The sequence below is a fragment of the Lactuca saligna genome, chromosome 8 (assembly GCF_052625555.1).
Source record: "Lactuca saligna cultivar CGN05327 chromosome 8, ASM5262555v1, whole genome shotgun sequence".
Lineage (NCBI taxonomy): Eukaryota > Viridiplantae > Streptophyta > Magnoliopsida > Asterales > Asteraceae > Lactuca > Lactuca saligna.
In genome coordinates this window covers 20,023,039-20,031,956 of record NC_136424.1, presented here as the reverse complement: position 1 = coordinate 20,031,956, position 8,918 = coordinate 20,023,039, and the positions used below count along the sequence as shown (strand labels likewise).

At 30.8% G+C, this 8,918-nt stretch overlaps 1 long non-coding RNA gene across 3 annotated transcripts; it reads right to left on the bottom strand.

Moving 5' to 3' along the window:
- Positions 1 to 718: 718 nt before the first annotated feature.
- Positions 719 to 3,942, bottom strand: LOC145013128 (uncharacterized). Of its 3 annotated transcripts, none has more exons than XR_013664846.1 (5): positions 3,722 to 3,942; positions 3,473 to 3,586; positions 2,891 to 2,950; positions 1,512 to 1,592; positions 719 to 1,100 (listed from the first exon to the last, which is right to left on the bottom strand). It is a non-coding gene; the product is annotated as an uncharacterized LOC145013128 (long non-coding RNA). The 3 variants fall into 3 exon arrangements; XR_013664847.1 differs by having other exon boundaries at positions 3,729 to 3,942; XR_013664845.1 differs by having other exon boundaries at positions 3,473 to 3,941.
- Between the last annotated feature and the right edge of the window lie 4,976 nt (positions 3,943 to 8,918).

The window sequence follows — 8,918 nt, the reverse complement described above, 5'->3', positions numbered from 1 at the left end:
GTGTTTTTCACATAGACCTCTTTGATATATTTTGGCTACTATTTCCTTAAATAATATGATTGTTAGTTTACTAGAGACTCTATTTTTTTCATCAGGTAGAGGTAGCGACAGAATGACATGGTAACATTTACACTACAAGAAAATTTGAATTTAGCTACGGAAAAATTCCGTAGTAAAACGCTAAAATTCCGTAGCTAAAGCTAAATAACTACGAAATTTGCTACGTAACTTTCTAATTAGACTTCGTAACTATATTTCTTGTAGCAAAATGTCTAGCTACGGAATTATAATTTCGTAGCAATTGTACTATGGCGGTTTCTACAACATCTATTTTGTAGCAATTTGAGTTCCATAGCATTTTTGTAGCAAATTTCGTACCAATGTTTTCGTACTAAATTCCGTAGCAATGTTTCCATAGCAAATTCCGTAGCAATGTTTCCGTAGCAAATTCCATAGCAATTTTTCCGTAACCAATTCCATAGCGATTTTTCTGTAGCCAATTCCATAGCTATTTTTACATAGCAAATTTCATAGCGGTTTTTCCGTAGCAAATTCCGTAGCGATTTTTTCGTAGCAAATTCTGTAACAATGTTTCCATAGCAAATTCTATAGCGGTTTTTTATTACAAATTCCGTAGCAATTATTCCGTACCATTATTAGATATAATTCAGTTATTGAATTCAATTATTTATATTAATTTATAAAAATACAATTAATATAAAACCAAAAGTAACAAAGTATTTCTATACAAACTAAAAGAAATATATAGTAAATCAAATGATACATATTTCAAAATCAAAAGTCGCCACAAATTTAACATAAAACGCTATACAATACATAATATTCTATCACATTCATTGTTTGTGCAAATTGTTCAAACTTTGCTTAAACAATTTCTTTTGTTGAAACTTCATATTCTTTTGTTGAGCATCCTCATATTTTTGTTGAGCATCATATTGTTTGGTTGTGTCTCAACTAACTTCTTCAATTTTTCAATCTCAACATTTGTCTTGGCACGCTCGTTATCGGCGTTATTTTAAGCTTCCTGCTTTTACTTTAAAATTTTACCCAATTGTAGCAATTTGATCTAAATACAAAAGCTGAAAGTATAATGTTATAATTAGGAAAGATTACTCCAAGTACAATGGTTTGATAAGAAAAAAAGATTAAAACATAAGGGTAAAACTGTTATTTAACAATTAGTAATAAATTGGAAACACACGATGTTTTCTTTTCCAAAATCTAAATACTTTAATGATAAAGGACTAACTTCAACTTACTTTTAGGATTAGCCCCTTTAAAACTCAAAATGGAACTATTTTTTAAAGTACAATGTCTTAGTAAATATAAAATATAAAGTACAATGCTATAATGGGGTCGATTTTCGAATGTAAAAATATCTTGATAAGAAAAATATCATTAAAGAATGTGGTAATTTTGTCATTTATTTAACCTTAGACATAAGGGTAAAACTGTCATTTGCAGAAAACAAAGGATGGTTTTGTTATCACCTGGTGTAAAGCGGAGTGGATTGGAACCTAAGCTAAGAAATTCCGTCTCAAGAAGTAGAGTGGATATGAGTGGAGCATAACCTGGAATAAATAAAAACAAACCATAAATTTTATGGGATCAACCATCTACATAAACAGAACTAATCATTAATCTAGTTTATATATGTAAAGGGAAGGATAAACAATATTTTTTTGTAGCAAAAGTTGTAAAAAACCATGATTTCACGTATTTATTAATTCACATAAATATACATACATCATATTCTTCTAAATTGTTTAACAGGACCAAAAAGGAAAAGAAAAAAAAAACTTTAACAGGGATTTTAATGAGGCCAAACAAAGGCAGAAACATACAAATTTGTAACCACTAGCTGCAAAGAATTCAACTTAGAGTGTTGTTTTGAAAAATGTTTATATAATATATTTAGGGGAATTGAAGGAAAAACTAAATGAGGAAATCAATGGAAAAATACAAAATGAAATTTTAATCGTCCAAATCTAAAACAAAACCCTCGGCTAAATGGTGTATAAGAATAAAAAATGTGATAAAAGGAAGAGCTAATATATGTAATGACCTTTTTGCCCATGCTAGAAGGATCTTGAAAATCAAGATTTTGTAGTATGAGGGAGGGACTCCCTTGTCGTTTTATCAATTTAAGATCTATGCTTCTAACACCTTTTTGTTTGCAAAGATATTTATATGCTTTAAGAAACTAAAATACAACAATGAACGAATTTGGCTCTAATATATTTACTTTTGCTTATAAAAACTAAACATATAAATGGTCTATGGACTATAAAAATTAAGGCCCACTACCCACCAACAAAAATTGAATATATAAGAATCATTAAGCTGTCATTTTTTCTATAATATCCGTATTGTATAGCATTGTAACTTTTAGAAAAAGAAAAGTTGAAATATGTCAAATCCCATATAACAACATATCCTTTACTTCCCGTTTTGTTTCATCTTTTAACTTTTCTAGACAACATGATTACCATTTTCTCCATTTCCTAATTTACTTTTGATTAAGCTTGATTTTGATTAAAAAAAAGTAGTGATCGCCTTTTATTTGTTCGAAATTTTCATTCGGTTTCAACAATTAATTAAATATTCAAAAGAAAATTGGAACTACAATGATATAATACTTCATAGAATCAGGAATATTTTGGCATATGTATACATATAGACATGTTTTTTTATGCATAACTACTTATGTGAATCAGATTTACCTGAAGTTAGAGATGGTCATATGATTAAGATGTAAGAGGTGAGAGGCAGGAGATTGGAATGGAGAAAAGAGAAGAGATCAAACCGCAAAATAATCAAGCTACAAAAAATCAATTGTTTTCTAAAATAATCAGATACCTGCAATTACCTGAAATTAAAGGTAGAGTGAAAGTTCAAAGCTTGTATAATGCTTCAAAGAACTCCATGCCTTTATAAACAGGAAAAGTAATGTCAATTCCACCACACACACACACACATACACAAAAGCACTCAAACCACACGCAACCATACACACACACTCAAAACATAAACTAAGATATACACCGATCATATCATTGTACTCGCATCTCATATCATTGTACTCGCATCACAAACAACGAATCACAAAACACAAATCATTTGCGTCATTACAGAGAGCATAATCATCTTGTAATGTCCCTATACATAAACATATAATGGAATCTAACAACTATACCAATTAGGTCAAACTCTAACAAAATTCCTGGTCTTGTGGGCACACTTTCAAGAAATCAAAGAAATTCACTGCAACAAAGAAATTAGGCCTTCTACAACACAATTCTCGGACAAAGGACATAAGTAGTACTATTGGAAGCAATAATTTAACAGAAACTCACATGAATGAACTCCAACCGGTCCTCAAGGTTCATGTAGGTCTTAGTGGTGAGTTATACGGGTTTTAAGAAGCAAGCAGAACAGTGAAGAAGGTTACCTGGTAGGGACGAAGACGATCGAGAAAAAATGGCGAAGATGAGTAGAACAATGCACAATGAACATGATTAACGGAGCAGGTGGCGAACATCAGAGCAAACAAGAGGAGTGAAGTCTGATCGATAATGGTGTAAATGGAGACAGACAGTGGAATTTAAGGTGTGAATTTGTAGGATTCAAATAGGATTTTAAAAGATCAAAGTCTCAGATTTGAAGAAGAGACTGAAAAGGTAATAATGATAGGGTTTACCTTTTACCTTCAAAATCTAAATTGAACCTAGTGAGGATGGATTCGGTGTTTCTGCTCTTCGGAATAGCCAGACGGCGGTGGTTGAAAGAGGGAGAGAGGCGATCGACGGCAGATAAGAGGTTTGATCGGGAAAACCTCATTGAATAGCTTCGCAACTGAGTGCAAAATGAGGAAAGGTGATTTTACCAATTTGCCGGTCCCTTAATATGAATACATGATGTATTTTACCAATCTAAAACGAAGTTCCAAAAAAGAGAGAAAATGGGCTCTTAGGCTCATTAATAAACAATAAACAGAGAAAATGGACTCTTAGGCTCGTTAATAAAACAACAAATATTTTTTATTATTATTTACGTGTTTAAATAGATGGGGTTATGGTTAATATAAAGTGTATTTTTTATTTTTTAAAATGAAAAAAAAAAAACTTGAACTAAAAGTATTAAAAATATATATTAAAGGTAAAATAGCTACGCACTTTCATTTCGTAGCAAAGTAGCTACATAATTTAGTTCCATAAGAGTTTTTGTAACAAAAAACTATGAATTTTTTCACCGTAGCAAAATAGCTATGAAATCAGTTCTGTAGCAAAATTCCGAAGCATAATAGCTACGGAATTTCATTCCGTAGCAAAATAGCTACGAGATTTATTTTCGTAACTAAAGTTTATAGCAAAATAGCTACGAAATATCATTATGTAGCAAAATAGCTATGAAATTTAGATTCGTAGTAATTTTCGTAGCAAAATAGCTATGTATTTAAATTTCGTAGCAAATTCGGTAGCAGACTACCTACGGATTACAATTCCGTAACAATTTTCCGTAATTAGTTTTAAGTTTGCAACAAAATTTTATTGCGTAGAAATTTTTGTAACAAAAAATCTACGGAAAATCATTTTGTAGTATATTCCGTAGCAAAATAGTTACAAATTTTGATTCCGTAGCACTTTTCCATAGCTATTCATGATTTTTCTTGTAGTGTTAGATGATATGGTGCTGTCATTTCATCATCCTTATGAAGAACTTTCTATTTTTTTGTACGTTATATTTTTGTCACCTGAAATTTGGATATTGGATTTTGGTTATTGATGAGTTTTATGTGTAATTAAACTTTCATATTTAAGCCATGTGGTGATCTGATAGTTATTCAAAATTAGTATTAGGCATCCCTTATTAATTTCCTGCATCATAAAAACATAAACCATATAGTCCTAAACAACTCTCCATTCATGAAATGTGGAATAAAAACGTATCTCTAGAAAGGACAAAATCGGCTAGCAAATTGATGTCAGTTATAAGTTGGGTAAATTTCTCCAAGGGTCTATTCACGGATTACAACTAGCTTCCTTTGGTTTAGTATAATATAAAATCTCACTAAGAGAGGTGATTGCAATTATTGGTACATAACGAATAGTACAATTCATTGGTATGAAAACAATTAAATTAATATGCACATTCACTTCAAAATAAATGGCATAAAACTTGAACAATATGTACAAGGAAAATATGAACTAAAAAAACTACAAAAATAAATAAATTAAATCAGCTAGAATATCTCTACTTTAATCACCATATAAGCATATATATTCGAAGTTTAATGATTGTTGCTATTGATGTTGCCCATACATCAACTTTAAGCCTTCTTTCAAGATATTTTGTTGCCTTGTTGTTGATGCCATGTGAAAGGGTTTACCAAAATAGAAACAGTCTTTTGGCTGATGACAGACACCACCGGTGGAAACTGCAAAAGGAAGCATTCCCAGGGACTTAATCACTTGAAGTTAAAAATAGGCAAACAAATATGAAGGGTTTGATTAATGAGGACCTTATCTTAATTAATAGTTAAGATTTATAATAAGTAGTTTAAAGATGACAAAATAAAAAAAAATCAGTGGGACATTTCTTCAAATATTGATATGCGTTGAAACAAACCTAGTTATCACATACAAAAAAACCCATTGAATTGTAATTAACATAAAATCTAGAAGCCATCTAATGCCATTATACCAACCTAGTATGTTATAAGTAATTAACAACAAATTGAAATTTAAAAGTGAGAAAAAGGAAAACCTAACTACATCTCATAATAGTAATAACAAACGTGTGAAATCGAAGATGGTAGTAACTAATAAATTAAATGGAAATGAAAAAGGGAAGAAGAAAGAACTACAATCCACATCCTTAAAATGGGATCAACTTATAATAGGAATATATAAATTAAATTAAAGAACTTGAATTGTAAGTCTACCTGTGTAAATCGATTTAATATTCTTGCAAAGTAACGATGTGAAGACTCAGTAAAAAACTCCGACGACATTATGAAAATGAAGAAAAGAAGAAACCCTTAAATATGCATTAATTAATTTAATTATTTAAGAAAAATAATTAATAAATATTAAATGTTGAAGATTTAATTAATATTCATTATATTTTCAACATGTAATACGTATTAATTACTTTATTAAAATAATTAAAATGATTATTCAACAATCAATCTTACATGCACATAATAAATAGATATAGCACAATAACACACACACACACACACCCATATATATATATATATATATATATATATATATATATATATATATATATATATATATATATATATATATATATATATATATATATATATACATACTTAGTTTATAGCCCGTGGAATCACGGTTATAAAATTAATTAAACTTTAATAGTTAAAATTTAAAATTATTAATAACTTATTTTAAATAAATTATTAATTAAGAGGTTTTTTAGTTATATAAAATTATAATCATTGATTTAAATAAATATATAAAATTATATCATTTTATAATTTGTATTAATTTTATTTTAATTTTTATTCTAATATTGTTAATTTAATGTAATTAGAATGATAAATTTAAAATTTGAAATTTGAAATGGAGATTAAATATGTTGACAAATGGTATGCATTAATTATAAGACATAATAATGTGAAACATAGTAAAAGAAAAATAAAATGTGCATTAATTATGAGGCTTGATATATAAAAATTGATTTTTTTCTTTCAAAAAACTCTCTTTATTTTCTTTCTTTGTTGAAAAGTTATGGTCTATTTGTTTAAAGAAAAAAATTAATAAATATATCAAACTTGTAACATCCCAAAAATCAATGGTTAAATTTCATTTTTATTATAGTTAAAACACATATATCGTTTAATCCAAACATTCCAAAAATATTGCTAATTAAAAACATTTATCAGAGTTACATCCCAAAATCACATAATGCGGAAAACACAGGTATGTGCGTTGCGATCAAGCCATGTCCTTCCTTTTCGAATCGGAATACCTGAAACCTTAAAAAAAATTGTAAGCACAAAGCTTAGTGAGTTTCCCCATAACATACCCCACATAACTCCATATAATCAACATAAACTATGCATAAAAACACATAAGGATGTCATGGAAACCCTCTAAGGTCTTACTACAAGTGTCATGTAAACCCCTACACGGTCTTAGCCTACTGCTATGGGAACTCCCACATGGTCTTAACTAACTGCCATGGGAACCTACACATGGTCTTAACTAATTTCCATGGGAACCCCCACATGGTCTTAACTAACTACCATGGGAGCCCCCACACCGTCTTCACATAAATACATAACATATTGATAACACATTCTCAATAAACACCATAACTAAATAAACCAACTGACATGGGAACCCCCATATGGTCTTCACATAAATACATGATACACTGATAGCACATTCGTAAATACCCGTTATACGTAAGAGTCATGAAGACATCTATCATACTACATATCATAATCATGGGTCGGCTTTGGTGCCTTCGACCCATTGGTATGATGAGGAGACTCACCTAAACCGAAGAGCTTTGAAACACTATGACACGATGCCTTCTCTGCACTACTTGCACCCACAAAACCACTAATTACCATAACCAGATAAAATTTTAATTAATAAGCCGAAACCCTCAAGTTTGGCCCAAGGTCAAACTTGATCAAAAGTCCACAATCAACAAAAATCAAAGTCAAGAAGTCAAACTTCAGTACGCCCAACGTACTCAGCTTGTAGGCATGGCGTACTTACCAACCAAAATCGGGACCCCATACGAGTACGTGCAACATACTCAAAGCCAAGGTACGCCCGATGTACCCTGCCAAATTTGTAACATACACGTTCAGTTATCGTGTATTGTAAATTATAAAAGTGAATAATATTACAAAATATTATGTGACTTTAAATGTTGAGTTCTAACAGAAGGTTTTTACTAGAAATGAAGTAAAACTATGCTTAGAATCATTTAGAAAGTATTAGAAGTCTTATAAGATTCCAATCAAATGTCAAATAGTGCAATTTAACGAAAATATAAAATTTGAATTAAGTAAAATTTTATTATTGAAAGTTGTAGATAATCTCGTTAGAAACATTTAGGCGAAAACCTCGTCGAAATTCGAGTTATAACGAAGAAGTTATGGTCAATCGAAGATCCGTGACAAATCCGGCAAACATTATGTCGCATAAAAATTTAGTTTTCGATAAACTACATTTTAGCCTCAGTGATCTAAATGAAAGTTGTAGAACTCGTAAAAATAATGAAGTTTCATATGAAGAACTTTTAAATCTGACTTCGTATGAGAAAGTTATGATTTTTCTAAGTTTTGGACTAGCGGTAGACAACAAAAAATTCGAAATAAAGATCGAGCGATATTTAGCCGAAACGACCTAAACGAGAATCAAAGGTCTCGTCAATAGTAGTACAACGGTAAAAAGACTGACGAAAACGGACTCCGTATGAAGAAGTTATGAATTTTTAACGAATTATACTGTCCCGGTCTGTTAAAAATAATAATATTAAAAAATAAAGTCAAAATTAGCCGATGAAGTCTAAACGAAAGTTGTAGAATATATTCCCGCCTACGCGTGCATATAAAGAACATCAAAAACGGAATCCTTATGCCAAAGTTATGGATTTTAGAATATTTAGGCACATTTTTCGAGAATTTTCGCATGGATAAGCCTTATCCGGAAATGCCACGTCGCCCCTTCTCGCTGCTGACCCGTGTCCTTCTCTGATTTGACCGAAGCGAGGTCCACTGCGCATGCGACGCGCCTGGCATCTTAGGCGACGTCTAAGACGCCTCGCATCAGCTGCGTGTCCCACCTGCGAAGCTGTCACCTGCCCTCCTTCCTTCTTGCTTTGGATCCGAGGCTCGCACT